The sequence below is a fragment of the Macaca fascicularis genome, chromosome 2 (assembly GCF_037993035.2).
Source record: "Macaca fascicularis isolate 582-1 chromosome 2, T2T-MFA8v1.1".
NCBI lineage: Eukaryota > Metazoa > Chordata > Mammalia > Primates > Cercopithecidae > Macaca > Macaca fascicularis.
This window is the reverse complement of record NC_088376.1, coordinates 36,088,692-36,105,003: the sequence shown is the minus strand read 5'-3', so window position 1 is coordinate 36,105,003 and position 16,312 is coordinate 36,088,692. Positions and strand designations below refer to the sequence as shown.

The window sequence follows — 16,312 nt, the reverse complement described above, 5'->3', positions numbered from 1 at the left end:
GGACCTTGACAAACACTTGCTCTTGTTCCTCTAGCTGAGCTGCCCTCCTTATCTCCTCTAAATATGTTGAATGCTGTCCATCCTTAAATGCTGTTTCTATCCCTGGCTCCTCAGCACCCTTCCTGACAGTAGCTAGTCTCATATTCTGCTTTTAACTCTTTTTACGTGTAAGTTGAAAAATTCACTGTTCCAAATTTTAACTTTTACCACATTATCCATGTATATGAATTATATTATATTAGGTGTGTTCACCTAATAGGTTTGCGAATTCCTTAAAGACAAAGCCATATCTTACACAGGCTTCTTTTGTATCTTTTCAGCAGTGGTTCTTAACTTGGGACAATTTTGCCCCCCAGAATATATATGACAATGTCTAGGGACATTTTTGGTTGTCATGATGGGGAAGGGGAGTGCTACTGAGATCTGGTGGGTCAAGACTAGAGATGTTCCCAAACATTCAACACACAGGACAGCCTGCCCCTCTTTTCCCCATAACAAAGAATTATCTGGTCCAAAATGTTCATTGTATTAGGGTTGAGAAATCCTGTCCAATAATACCAAGGACAGTGGGAAAATGAGATTCATTCCAATTATATGATTTTTTTTCTGTAATGTCTTAATGGGTCAAGCACTAAATTTCAACTTTCATTCCAGCATCATGCCCATTAGCCCAAAGTCCTTTCTTTTTAATAATAGCAATAATGATAATGATGAAAATAAAAGGGGATATTTTGCCTTTATATTGTTTGGGCCTTGTGGTATTTGTGCCAGCAGCAGGGATTGTTCAATTGTCATTATAAATACAGACAATGACATATCTTTGGCACAGGGTAGACCACACAGGTCAGTCCCTGGCTTACACCTCATCCAGTTGCATGCTCTGAAAGCCTTTTACCAGCAGGCTCATCCCACCTTACTTATCTGAATATTAATACAGCCCATCCCATGGACAGGTAGGGTCTGAGGTTACTTTTGCTGCTCTTGCCCAGGTATATCTAAGGTAACTAAAGTGGACTCCTGCACAGCCACCTGCCTACCTCCTTGCAGTTTTCTTTTGCCAATCCTGCCACACCTGCCTCATCCCTGGGAATGAGGTTTAGGTTTAGGTTCCCAAATGAGTTCTAGTACAGCCCTATAGTTCAGGCCCTCATCCTTTAACTCTGGCTCTCAGCAAGCTTCACTGACCTGGAGATGAGTCTTGCTCTCAGTATCCAAGGCATCAGCTGTGGGCCTGCTTCAACCACAATGGCCCTGCTGGCCCCACAGCTCTGGAAACGACCTAATCATTACAGAGATCTGTGCCCAAAAGAGGTTGAGACTATTTGGCCTCAAGGATCTCCTGGATATTAACTTTACCCCTTAAATGGTATGATTTTAACCTTTATTTTAAATAATTTAGATTCACAAAAGATATGAGCAACATTACTATGATTTGGTAGGCTGGATCCTTTTGGAGTGAACCCCTATAGTCAGTACCTTTCCCCCAGTCTACTGTGGCAGGCACAGCCATTTCACTGCTGAAATGGAGCCCATGATTGGCATACATAAAATTTCAAGGACAGGGGCATGTGCACATATTTTAAAATTTTTTAAATCACAATATATAATTATTAAAAATTAGAAAATAAAATAACTTTTTATTAGAATTATGACTAGTTTCTATCCCATTCTTAGAGCCAGACTTCATTTAAATTTCTGTCTTCTGGTACTGTGATATGTTTCTATCACTCAAATGTGATTAAGGCTTAAGACTTCTCATGGAGTACAGAAAATAGAAGGGAATAAATGACTACTTTGAGATCACAGCAACCAATTTGGTACTTAATTTCTGTTTTGTGAGGATGCTTTTGAAAGACTCTTTACCACAACTGTATCCTGCCTAGACTTTTTCTCAAAAAAAGATTTTATAAATTTGCCAGATTTGTTGAAGTACAGAATTATCCAGCAGAATATCTTCTTTCTAATCAATCTGTCCTCCGAATTGCAAAATTCACAGGACACAATTCTTCACAACTCTACCATTCAGGATAATGTCTGCTGATATCAGCTTTCAAATTACCGACAGATCATCAGGGAATATACATAGCTAACTGTGTTCATTAAATCAGTATGGTTTAGGGCCAAGTTATGGTAAATTGCACCTGCAGGACTCGTAGGAGATAACTGAAGAGACTCAAGATGTTTACAACTATAATGTCCATGCGCTAATCTGAAGTCAGAATTGTAAAATAAGTTTTAAAGAAAACTTATAAATATATGAAGAAGGGGTGGGATTTCTGGAATGGCTGAGTGAGGAGCTCGGTAAATCTTTTCCCCAAAGGGCAATGATAAAACTGGGCACAGCTGTCAAAAACAATCAAATTAAGATTCTAAAAACTGACCAATGGCATATAACAAATTGAAAAGGATTTATCAAGAAAACCTACTGAATCTTAGTAACAACAGTGGTATCTGTGACATCTTCCCCAGGGACTGCTCCTATCCTCTTCCCCCTCACACCTTAGCTCCATTACCTGAAAGTCCTACCCCGGCCTCAGCAGATGAGGAAGACTATGTGGGCTGGCAGCTCCACTGCCCTGCGGGAGGGGGCTGACTATATTTGGAACGGGACATGGAAAACAGCGCCCACGATACTATCAGAAATAAGAGATGTCACAGTGGCAAACAATAAGGACAGCCTAACATCAAGGCTAGCCTAGGTTTGGATACTGGTTGGAACAAGCAAACACAAAATGGCAGAGCAGTCAGAAATATAATAAGAAAATCCAGGGAAGGAAACAACTAAAGATAACCTTTTAAAGATCCCCTTATCTCTAAAGGTAAACAAGGCTGTGCAAGTGCTTAAAGCTGTATGTGCACAGGAAAGACCAGACAGGGCTCTAGAGAACTACCTGTCCTTGGCTGATTTTCCCCTAGTCATTGGGTGTCTACTACATTAACTGATAACTGAATTCACTTCTAACTATTTTCTGGCGTCACAAATCATACACTATGGGTCATCTATATCACCTCCTTTATTACACAGATGAGAAACACAAGGCCTCTGAACACTTTAAGAATGTGAGTTTCTAAAAAGTTAGTAGAAAATCAACAGAAGTTTTTGTTTTCTTGTAAATTTGTTTAAGTTCTTTGTAGATTCTGGATATTAGCCCTTTCTCAGATAGATAGATTGACCCAGCAATCCCACTGCTGGGTATATACCCAAAGGATTATAAATTATCCTACTATAAAGACACATGCACACAGTGTGTTTACTGCTGCACTGTTCACAATAGCAAAGACTTGGGACCAACCCAAATGCCCATCAATGATAGACTGGATAAAGAAAATGTGGCACATACATACCATGGAATACTACGCAGCCATTAAAAAGGATGAGTTCATGTCCTTTGCAGGGACATGAAGCTGGAAACCATCATTCTCAGCAAACTAACACAAGAACAGAAAACCAAACACTGCATGTTCTCACTTACAAGTAGGAGTTGAACAATGAGAACATTTGGACACAGGGAGGGGAACATCACACACTGGGGCCTGTTGAGGGGTGGGGGGTTAGGGGAGGGATAGCATTAGGAGAAATCCCTAATGTAGATGATGGGTTGATGGGTGCAGCAAACCACCACAGCACGTGTATACCTATGTAACAAACCTGCACGTGATACACATGTACCCCAGAACTTAAAGTAAAAAAAAAAAGAAAAAAAAAAAAAACAAAGAAAATCAACAGAGGTTAGTACATATGGCCCCTACAACTATGCCAAAATCCACTTAACTACAAAAAGGTGGCATAAAATTAACAAACAAGAATTGGTCAGGTAAGTTAGAACTTACCCGAATATACAAATATACATAAACTTCTTCAGTCTTTGGCTGGGATGTCCAATCTTTTGACTTCCCTGGGCCACAGGGAATACGACGAATTATCTTGGGCCACACATAAAATATGCTAACAATAGCTGATGAGCTTAGAAAAAAAAATCACACACAAAAAATCTCATAATGTTTTAAGAAAGTTTATGGATTTGTGTTGGGCCACATTCAAAGCCGTCCTGGGCTGCTGCATGCAGCCCACAGGCCCTGGGTTGGACAAGCCTGATAGTCTGTCTTCCTTTTTATTCCTTTTTCTCCTGTGAAGTCTTATAAAGGAAGAGACTAATAGGGCTTCTCCAGAAAGTCATTCCTTGTGGGGTAAGGTGATAAACTCTACCTTGGAGAATGAGTCACACCTGTTCTGTAAATGGTCCTTGCTTGTAACTGATCCTCTCACTTTCTGTTCCTCTTTTTCTCAACTCCAGATTCCTAGTTCTAGATCTTCATTTTATTTTCTTTGTGGGTAACAACCTGGCTAAAAATACTCTACTCTTTTGGTTGGGTATCTACAAGTCCCAGGGAAAACAACCATACATAGATATAAGCTCCAGTTCCAATTGCCATCCAAAACTATTAACATTTTCATCTGTACAACACAACTTGTTTCCATAACAAAAGGCTATCCATTCATGTTCTCAAGCCCTCTTATTGTAAATTCTGCTTGTCCAAGCAAGTGATTTTAAGTTCTCTTGGAGACAACGAACACTCCATGTAAATTAAATGCTGTTTTCCCCTAAGCTTTGTAGAACGCAGGAAGCCACTTTGGGTGGGCACCAAGGAAACCTGCTCCCAAGACAACCATTATATGTTCCTGCCTTTCCTGACAGCTTGACATTTGGCCCATCCTAGGCCTTTAGTCAATTTTATACCACTAGGAAAAACAAGGACCAAATCCTTATATTTGTACAGCTGACATCTTTGCTGCTCAGAACCTTGTGTAATCTATCTTTGTGACAAGGACAGCCAGAAACTGTAATAGTTTAAAAACATATCTGACAAATGGTCTAACGAGCAGTCAAGAAACAGTTCAAAGCAAAGAATGAAGTAGGACTGGCTGCTGCACTGTGGAGTGAGCCCCTTCAGATGTTTTCCTTCCTTTGTTACTTGAAGATAGCATCTGGGAATAGAAGTCTGGGAATCTGGGGCAGGTGTGAAAGGATGGCGTTTCTATCAAGGGAAAACACCTGGATGAAACTAATTCATCATGGAAACCACATCTGGTCTTTCAAATTTTAAAAAATACTGAAAGATGACTGATGGCAGTGAGGTACAGATTTTGCCAACAATTACACTGGGTTTGAACTGTAGTTGCCATGTGGCTGCCCAGTGACCTCGGATGGTATCTTTAGTCTCTGAGCATCTCTGAGTTTCCTTTATTGCACAATAGATTAAATGAGATAATTTAGGTACAATGCCTAGCATTGTTCACACGTTCACATATGTCACCACTTCTCACTTTCTGCCTTACTGATGCCAACCAGAGACAGGTGCTAGTGATAAACACTGTCTCTATGCAGATGTAGGAACACAACTTCTTATCAAAACTAATTTCTAACAACAACAACAACAACAACAACTCCAGGACTAACTCTGCAATTTAACAACTCAAATTCTATCTTTCAGCAAGGATCAAATGATTAACTTTTACTTGACACTTTTCCTCCTGAGTCATTTCTTTGATCCAATATTTTAACAGCAGCTGAGCGACACAGCAGGATTCCATGGATCAGCCACCACCAACCACATAAAAGGCTAGGAATTATTTCAGATCAGGATGCTGCCAGAGCACAGCTCTCCAAATAAAAGATTTTACAGTCCATTTTTTGTTTTCAAAACTCCCTGACCAGCTCGCTTTCCTCTGTCAAGAGACGCCTGGATGTGATGGGATCCTCTTCCTACCCAAATCTGGAGACCTCTGTGATGGCACCAGGTAAAAGGTGATGCCCCGTTCAGGTTTCAGACTGACACACCACACCTGCTGTCAAAACTACTTCACACCCTGGTGGGAAGAAGCTCCCCTCAATTCTCAGTAGTGCCCACTGCAGTTATTACATGTGAGTGAATAATAAGTCACTGAAATACTGTGATGACTCACGCATCAAAAAGAAAGCCCTAGTCTGGGCTTATAGGCCAGGAGGCAATCTCCAGGGGAGAATCTGATCTTGCTAGCTAAAAACAGCAGGTAGGAGGCATAAGCCCTGCAAATACTTTTTTAATTAAATGAAGTATGTTTTTCCCTCCCCTCTTCTCTTGCTCTGTCTTCCTTCTCTCCTGTCTTGACAAATGCTCTTAGACAATCTGGGTCACATTTGTCAGCCTGAAAACAGTGCTAAGATAAAAAACAGATCCAAAACAAGAGGTCCTACCAGTCAAGAGCAATCCGTGCTTAGAAGCAATAATTTTGCAAAACACAGTGAAGGCAGGACTACATTTCAAGTTTCTGACTTAAAATGTACCTGAACTCCAACTATTATTTAATTACACTTTATTGCGGAAAATAGACCCTTTGCATCCTGAAACCCAGATGTGTATTCCAATTCAGAAAGTAAAAGAAAAATAGTAATGACCACAACAGTCCAATATAATCAGAAAATGTTGCAGAGTTCTCAGCACATAGATATCCCCCCTAATATCTCAAATATTAATTCTTCTAAAACCAACACACCATTTGTCCTGAAGACGCATAAAATGTTTTATGCTACACACTAAACTCATTCTCTCTAATGCCACCCTCCCTCCACTCCCAAACATGAGCACTCCTTCCTGTGCTTTCAAGCGTGCTGGTCCTCTAAATTAGAGTCCCTGGAGTACATCCTCCAGTGCTGTCTGCTTTGAATCTGTTAAGATTTTACGTCATGAATATCTTTTAAAATTTCTTTTCTTCTCTTCATTATCCTTGCTTTGCCTTGCTTTAGTTAATCAGCTTCCTCTCAGGTGACTATTGCAGCTCATGGCTCTCCATGCAGTCACACAGTTTACCTCTAAATAATGCATCTAATCATGCCACTCCCCAGCCTAAAGCCTCTCCCAATTCCCTGTTGCATTCAATTTGGCATTTAAGGCTCTTCACAGACCACCATCTAGCTAATTCACCTCTCTAGCTCCATCTGGCACCAACCCGTGCCTAAGCTCCAGCCCACTGAGCTGATGAATGTTCCATGAATATACTCATAGCCTTCCACAATTCCGTATACACTTACTGTTCCTGAGATGCTCTTTTCACTTTCTAGAGTTAGTCTCTATTCTCTGTGCTCTCAACACTTTGTCCTAACCTCTAATTTTGTACTCAGTTTACATTGCAATTACATATTGTATGGGAGTGAGCCTTACTTATCTCTATATCACTGATGTCTACTATGGAGTTTGCTATTAGAAGAGAGAAAGACCCAAAGGAAATTCTAAAGTACGTACTGCAGAAAGAAAAAAAAAAATGATAGCAGATGAAAACCTCAAAATGGAGGAAAGTAACAATGAGAGAAGATATTGATAATAGATGGGAAAAGGAAAACATTGTTTCAAACTATAAGAAACACGTGTAATTTGTGGAGGAAAAATAGAAAAGCCAGAGAGATATGTCTTCAAATTTTGGAGCATGAGTGGTAACATATTCAAACAGAGATTTTTTTTTTTTTTTTAAGGATGCCTGTTAAAATAGCAGGAGCAGCTACTAAGGAAGTAGATAGACATAGAGCAAACAACCTCTGAACAGGCAGAGGGGACTTGGAGTGGGGAAGAAAGACTATCAATTCAAAAGACAGCAAGATGGGTACGCAAAGGCAGACAGAGTGGTATAATGGATACTAGAGACTCAGAAGAGGGGAGGTTCGGACGGGGCTGAGGGATGAAAAAATACCTGCTGAGTACAATGCACACTATTCAGGTGACAGTTACACTAAATCCAGACTTCACCACTCTACAACTCATCCATGTAGCCAAAAATAGCACTTGTACTCCTAAAGCTGTTGAAATAAAAAAAATCTTTTATCATAAAAATAATAATAATTTTAAAAAGGCAAGGGACAGCAAGAAGAGACAGGGGAAAGAAAAAACATTGATAAGCACCCCTATTACTCAGGAAATTACAAGCATTTTAGGAGCTCTATGTCAGAAACTGAGGGCAGTGACCAAATATATATTTCTTATTATGTCACATATGGAATTAAGAGAAATAAACAAATCCATCACCAGAGGGACAAACTGCAATACAACTCTCCTAGTAATTGATAGCTTCAGCAGATAAAAAAAGTCAGTAAAGATAAAAAGATTTAAATAGCATAATTAACTTTTAGATGTATAGAACATATATAGAATATTGAATACAATAAGTAGTGAAATATTAACTCTGAAAACTGACTAAGCTATAAAGAAAACCTCAATAAATTGCAAAGGACTGGTATACCAACATTCACTTACAATGCAATATTAGAAATATATTTTTAAAAGGTAACTTGAATGCTCAAATAAAATGTGAGTATGTATACATATAAGGGAATGTATATATATAAGGGAATAGTATTCAGCCTTAAAAAAGAAAACTCTGCCACTTTACAACATGGATGAACATGAACATGCAGGGCATTATGTTAAGTGAACAGGCCAGGTACAGAAAGATAAACGGCATATGATCTCCCTTATAGGCGTACCACAGGGATGTTGCAGGTCCAGTTTCACACTACCACAATAAAGTGAGTATCACAATAAAGTGAGTCAAACAGATTTTCTGGTTCCCCAGTACCTGTAAAAGTTATGTTTACACTACTGTAGTCTATTAAGTGTGCAATAACATGTCTAAAACACTACATATCTTAATTAAATACAATTTATTGCTAAAAATGCTAATGATCATCTGAGCCTTCAGTGAGTTGTAACCTTTTTGCTGGCAGAGGATCCTCGATGTTGATGACTGCTGACTGATCAGGGTGGTGGCTGAAGTTTGGGGTGGCTGTGGCAATTTCTTAAAACAATGAAGTCTGCCACATCGATTGATTCTTCCTTTCATAAAAGATTTCTCTGTAGCATGTGATGCTATTTGATAGCATTTTACCCACAGAACTTCTTTCAAAATTGGAGTCAACACTCTCAAACCCTGCTGCTGCTGCATCAACTAAGTTTATGCAATATTTTAAATCCTTTGTTGTCATTTCAACAATGTTCACAGCACCTTCACCAACGTAGATTCCATCTCAAGAAACCAGTTTCTTTGCTTATCCATAAGCAGCAACTCTTCATTCCTTCAAGTTTTATCATGAGATTGCAGAAATTCAGTCATATTTTCAGTCTCTACTTTTAATTCCAGTTTTCCTGCTATTTCCACTACATCCACAGTGACTTCCTCCACTGAAATCTTAAACCGTTCCAAGTCATCCATGAAGATTGGAATCTTCTTACAATCTCCTGTTAATGTTGATATTTTGACCTCTTCCCATAAATCATGAATGTTCTTAATGGCATCTAGAATGCTGAATCCTTTCCAGAAGGATTTCAATTTACTTTGCTCAGATCCATCAGAATAATCACCATGCATGGCAATTACAGCCTTATGAAATGAATTTCTTAAATAATAAGACTTAAAAGTTGAAATTATTCCTTGATCCAAGAGCTGCAGAATGAATGCTGCATTAGCAGACATGAAAACAACAAGAATCTCCTTGTACATCCCCCTCAGAGCTCTCGGGTGACCATGTGTATTGTCAATGAGCAATAATATTTTGAAAGGAATCTTCTTTTTCTGAGCAGTGAGTCTCCACAGTGGGGTTAAGACATTCAGTAAACCATGCTATAAACAGATGTGTTGTCATCCAGGCTATGTTGTTCCATTTATAAAGCACAAGCAATAATAGTTTACCATCATTCTTAAGGGCCTTAGAACTTTTAGAATGGTACATGAGTACCGGCTTCAACTTAAAGTCATCAGTTGCATTAGCCCCTAACAAGAGAGTCACCCTGCCCTGTGAAGCATTGACTTCTGTTCTCTAGCTATGAAAGCCCTAGATGGCATCTTCTTTCAACAGAAGCCTGTTTCATCTACACTGAAAATTTGTTGTTTAGTGTAGCCATCTTCATTAATGATCTTAGCTAGATCTTCTGGATAACTTGTTGCAGCTTCTCCATGAGCACTTGCTGCTTCACTTGGTACTTTTATGTTATGGAGATGGTTTCTTTCCTCTCACCTAATGAACCAACCTCTGCTAGCTTTCCATTTTTCTTCTGCAGCTTCTTTGCCTTTCTCAGCCTTCAGAGAGTTGAAGAGTTAGTACCTTACTCTGGATTAGGCTTTGGCTTAAGGGAATGTTGTGACTGATTTAATCTTCTCTCAATATATTATCTATCTGTCTGTCTATCTTCTATAAATTCTCACTCTCTCTATATATATATCTGGACCACTAAAACTTTCTCCCTATCAGCAGTAAGGCTATTTTGCTTTCTTATCATTCATGTGTTAACTGGAGTAGCACTTTTAATTTCCTTCAAGAACTTTTGCTTTGCATTCCTAACTTGTCTAGCTGATGCAAGAGGCCTAGCTTTTGTTTTGGCCTGTAGGCTTTCAACAAGCCTTCCAACACTTAGAGGCCATTTTAGGGTTATTAATTGGTCGAATTTAATATTGTTGTGTCTCAGGGAATAGGGAAGCCCAATGAGAGGGACAGAAGTAGAACAGTTGGTTGGTGGCGTAGTCAGAACACACATAACATTTATCAATTTGCTGTCTTATATGGGCATGGTTCATGGTGCCCCAAAAGAATTACAGTAGTAACATCAAAGATCACTGATCACCATACTAGATATAATAAAATTTAAAAGTTTGAAATATTTTATTACCAAAATGTGACACAGAGACATGAATCAAACACATGCTGTTGGAAATATGGTGTTGATAGACTAGCTCAATGCAGGGTTGCCACAAACCTTCAATTTACAAAAATTGCAAAACACAATAAAGTGAAGCATAATAAAATAAGGTGTGCTTGTACTAATTTTGTAAACTTTGAGAAATGTGTCTTGAATAATAATTTCATCTCCATAAGAGGAGGCAGCAGCTGCTGTAAAATGCTGAAACAACCCCTTCAGGAAACATTCAATCTAAGTGCAATTGCCTTCCCTTTTTAGTTTTAAATGGAAAAGTTTCTACACAAAGCTGTTTACATAAATATTCAGCTGTTTACCTCTGCACACAAGGTAGAAAAGCAGAAATCTGATGACAGTTCAGGAACACTAAACAGATACCAGCTCAAAAATGATGAAAAATTTAGGGACTCAACTATCTACCTCATTAGCCTAATCCATTGGTGTTCCACAAGTAATTTCTTTTTAATAGTAGACAGTCATAAATTTTCAGATGATTTTCTTGAAAAGTATAAATTATGTCGGTTAAATTATAATGGATAGATTATATTCCATTTTAATGCCAATATACTCCCTTGGTCGGGAGACAAAGGCCCAGAGATGCATCTGGTTTGGACACCAGCACATTACCTGCAGTCTCATATATCTGTGTAGCAGTCTGTATTTTCCAATAGTGGCCACTGCAAGACTCCTTGAGAAACTTTTCACTTCCCTATCAAGAGATGGAATCTATTTCTACTCCCATGGAACTTAAGTGGCCTTTGTAACTGTGTCAGTTTATTAATAGAACATAGTGGAGTGATGGCTGTCTGATTTCCTAAGGTAGATCATGAAAAGTTCCTGCTTTTCTTTCTCTTGGGTCATGTGCTGAGCAGTGAACTGGTACAGAAGTCTGTCTACCCTGAAGTTATCATGCTGGAGAGACCACAAACAGAGATGCCTGAGGATCCCAGCTGTTATGTCTTCCCAGCTAGGCTCCAGACATGTAAGTGAGCTAGCTTCAGATGATTCCAACCCCCAGCCTCTAGGCCAACCCAGCTGATGTGAGTGGAGCAGAGATGAGCTGTCCCTGCTGAGCCCCAGCCAGATTGCAGATTCATGAGTCAAATTCACATGGTTGTTGCTGACATTAAGTTTTGGAGTGGTTTGTTATGCAGCACCAATTAACTGGAACAGGAGGGACACTGAATGCAAATATCATCCCCTCATTTACCCAAAGGATAAAAGACAGAACCACAAGCCCAAACAGCAGGATTTCTTAAAAATCAAAATGATGGCACTGTGTTTTACCCAAAAAGCGCAAGCACCACTTCTGAAAGTTAAATTTGACTTAGGATTCACACACCTTTTGCCACTTGCCAACAATACCGATTAGTGGATATCTATGCAAATGTATTATCTGAAAAAAAAATCCTTTTATTTTTGCTTTTAATGTCTTCAAAAGATCACTGATGCAGGTTAACAGCCTCTGCTTGTTAACAAAATTTACTCAATTACTGTATCCACCTTTCATTGTAATTTATGTTGGTGCCGACAGAGTGATATCAGGTGTCCTCAAATTCAGTAGAACCAAAATGAAATCACTGGGCTCTACATACTATCTGCTATTGGCTATTAGTAGAAAGTAATCAGATTTTAGAGCTAAATAAAATCCCTGATCACTTAGTGTGTAACCCTAGACAAGCTACACAACTTTTATTGATCTGCAAAATGGAAATAATACCTATTTATTGACAGGGTGGCTACAGAATTAAATGAGTCACTATATATAAAATACTTAGCATGCCTGGTATATAATAGATAATCAACAAGTTTCCTTTCCTTGGCACTCTTAACCTGTTTCATTGAATGACAGGCTAAAGGAGAATGAAAGTCCCAGGGTTTGCTCCAGGTAAAAGAAGCCTTCCCAAGAAATTCAGGCTCTGCTTCCTGCCCATGAGTGATGCTCCAACACTTGAAAGTGGGCCTCCAACCAGAGCAGCTACTGGGGCCCTCTCTGGGTTTCTTTGTTTATTGTAGTCATTATTTTAACGGAAAATATTTGAGCAAATTTAACTCTGCATCCCAGCTACTGCTTTTTCTTTTGTTACCATGCATTGTCACTAGCAAAGAACTAATTTAGTGTTTCGTGGGGTTTTTTTTTTGGCGGTGGGGTTGCAGAGTCTTGCTGTGTCACCCAGGCTGGAGTGCACTGGTGTGATCTCAGCTCACTGCAGCCCCTGTCTCCCAGATTGAAGCGATTGTTGTGCCTCAGCCTCCTGAATAGCTGGGATTACAGGTGCACGATGGCACACCCAATTAATTTTTGTATTTTTGGTAGAGATGGGGTTTCACCATGTTGGCCAGGCTGTTCTCGAACTCCTGGCTTCAAGTGACCCATCCACCTCAGCCTCCCGAAGTGCTGGAATTACAGGCGTGAGCCACTGTGCCCAGCCTGTGTTGTTTTAAATAGGAGGTCACTGGGGACTTTATGCCAGAGAGGTATCTGACCTGAATTACTAGCCGGCTAGATTAAGGAGGCAAAAAATTAACAGGTAACCTACGGATTTTAGATGTTTGGCCAACAACCTCAATATATGAGCAGACAAAATGACATTATGGGAAGAACAGAGAATCAGCTATCCCTCCAGGTATTTTTATTTGGTTCAAGCTTAACCTCTAAGTGAACAACGAAGCTTCCTGAAGTAGACAGAGCATGTGCCTCACACTTGCTGTGGGATCTTAGGAAGTAACTTTGCAGGCCTTTGTTTCTTCACCCAAGAAACCATGGGATTAGAGTAGATGATCAAACTATGTGATGACCAAAAGGACTTAAGATCATCTTGTGTAATGTTCTCACTTGACAGGTGAGAAGTGAGGCCAAGAACAATTCAGTGGCTTTCTTGATGTCACAGTCCTTGCAGCCAACAGACTTGGGACTGGCATCCAAGGTTTACAGGCAATAAAGATCCTCTTTCCACAAAGCCTTAGCTGTCTCTAAAATGACTTGATTCTGATGGCAAAGAGGAAGGAGCACAATATGCATTTCTATTCACGTTAATTTAAAATGATTTGACAGGTCAAATATTTATTTCCTAATTTCCAAGCTAACTTTCTTGCTAAGGGAGGACTTGCAACTGTCTTGAACAAGGGCCCGTTCCTAGGTCATCATTCTCCAGACCTGAAAAAGCAATGTAAGTGCTTTTCACCTGATATATTCAAAACAGAGCAGGATGAATTTTATCAATGATGTCCTTTGCAAGTGCCAGATACCCAACAGAAAATGACAGACTTCTGTGCTCTTTAACCTATGAGTGATAGAGTTACTGTTATACTATGTGCCAACCAAGTTTCAGACCCAAGGAAGGTGTGGGGCAAAACTACTGACAAGGCTAAATCTTTATCCATCCACCTGATATTTCTTAATTCTTCCTCTCTAGGGAACAGATAAGTTCTTTAAGGTTCACAGGTCTGATTCACCACAGAGTGATTATATTCAAGAACCCTGATTTGCCCAAAGCAAGATACCCACCTAGGTGAACAGGAAGTAAAGTTTCTCAGCCCAGCCACTCTAGAAATCTGGAGCAAGGGGCAAAGGAAATGTTTCTTATTCAAATTAACATAAATCAACAACATTGACCTTGATATACATGATCTTAATTAAGAACTAAACTGGAATTTAAACATTTGAATGCTGCACTAAGGTATCCTAGAAATTAAGGCCAAATGTGGAAATTGAAACAATGAGAAAGATAAAGGGGGCCTATAACCAGGAAATACACTGACTTAATGGAAATGAGCCAGCCTGGAGTGGAGGACAAGGGGAGCCTGAGGGAGGCAGACTGTCAAGGTTGGCATGACTTTATCTGTTGGGGAGACAATGAGGGGTGTATTTAGGAACAAGGGTGGAGATAGTGTGGTCTACCAGACAGATAACTCCTTGCCAGGCAGGTTCTAATATAGCCTGAATGGAAACTTCCTTTTAAGAACGTCAACTCTTTGTCTGTGGTTCCACACTTACAAAAAGAGATTCTCTTCCCATCAAAGTTCTCACACAGGTCTTCCAATCTGAGACATGTGGGAGTGAAGGAAAAGGCTAGAGAAAGCAGTCCTTTCTGTGCTGTCCAACATGGCAGCCACTCCACAGCTGGTTACTGAGTACTTAAAACATGGCTAGCGTGAATAAGAAACTGAATTTTATTTTAAATTTTATTTAATTTTAATTAAAGTTAAATTTAAATTTAGAAATGGACACTGATTCATTTACTGGACAAAACAACTGATATGCATGTTTGGAATGACTTGGGTATGTGAATCTACTTTCTCTACTGTAAGTTTTAATCTAAGTACAGATCGAGTATTGTCCATGAAATTTCAGTGTCCCAATTGAGATATGCTGTTAAGTGTAAAATATGCTTACAGCACATCTCAATAGGACTTTCAAGACTTTGTATTTTAAAAATGCAAAATATCTCATTAATAGTTATATTAATTATAGTCAATCCTCCATATCCATGGTTCTACATATGCAACCAACTGTCCAGTAAGAATATTTTTAAATAAATAAAAAATACAACAAAAAATACAGATAATACAGCACAACAATTATTTACATAGCATTTACATTGTATTAAGTATTTTAAGTAATCTAAAGATGATTTAAAATACATGGGAGGGTGTGTACGGGTTATATACAAATACTTCATTTTATATAAGGGACTTGGGCATCCATAGATTTCGGTATCTGTGGGGAGTCCTGGAACCAGTCCTCCATGGACACCAAGGGACAACTGTACATGTTGAAATAATATCTTGAATATATTAAGCAACGCAAAAATATATTGTTAAAATTAATTTCATATTTCCTTTTATTTTTAATGTGGCTACTAGAAAATTTAAAATTACATATAAAGCTCATACTTGAGGTTTATATTACATTTTCACTGGACAATGCTACTCTAGATTCTGGAAGGTCTAGATAAGACCACATTTTTTGTGTTTTTGTTTTTTTTCTTGAGACAAAGTATCACTCTGTCACCCAGGCTGGAGTGCAGTGGCACTATCTCGGCTCATTGCAACCTCTGCCTCCCAAGTTCAAGTGATTCTCCTGCCTCAGCCTCCCAAGTAGCTGGGACTACAGGCGCATGCCACCACACCCGGCTAATTTTTGTATTTTTTTTAGGAGAAACGGGGTTTCACCATATTGGCCCAGCTGGTCTTGAACTCCTGATCTCATGATCCACCTGCCTTGGCCTCCCAAAGTGCTGCGATTACAGGCATGAGCCACTGTGCCCGGCCAGAACACCACTTTTTTTTTTTTTTTTCCCTTTTTCTTAGAAAAGATTGTAGTAGTATATTCTTGGGCTTCTTTGTCAAAATCACACTAGGGTTCACCATGTGAAGAGCCCAAGGATAGTCTTTCTTATTAGATTATACTCTCTCAGTAAATTAAAATTAGACATTTGGTTTTAAAATTTGCCTCAGATTATTTAATTGATGTCAGTCAGCCAGCATGTGGTCAATTGTAAAGTAAAAACGACATCGGAGTTCCAGATCAAAGGAACTGATAGAGGGAAACAGCCCTGAAACAAAACAGTGACTATAATTCAAATATTTGACA

At 39.1% G+C, this 16,312-nt stretch overlaps 1 protein-coding gene across 11 annotated transcripts in view; it reads right to left on the bottom strand.

Moving 5' to 3' along the window:
* Nucleotides 1-16,312, bottom strand: part of TMEM108 (transmembrane protein 108) — a 337,530-nt gene that overhangs the window by 227,150 nt on the left and 94,068 nt on the right. The window lies entirely within an intron of this gene.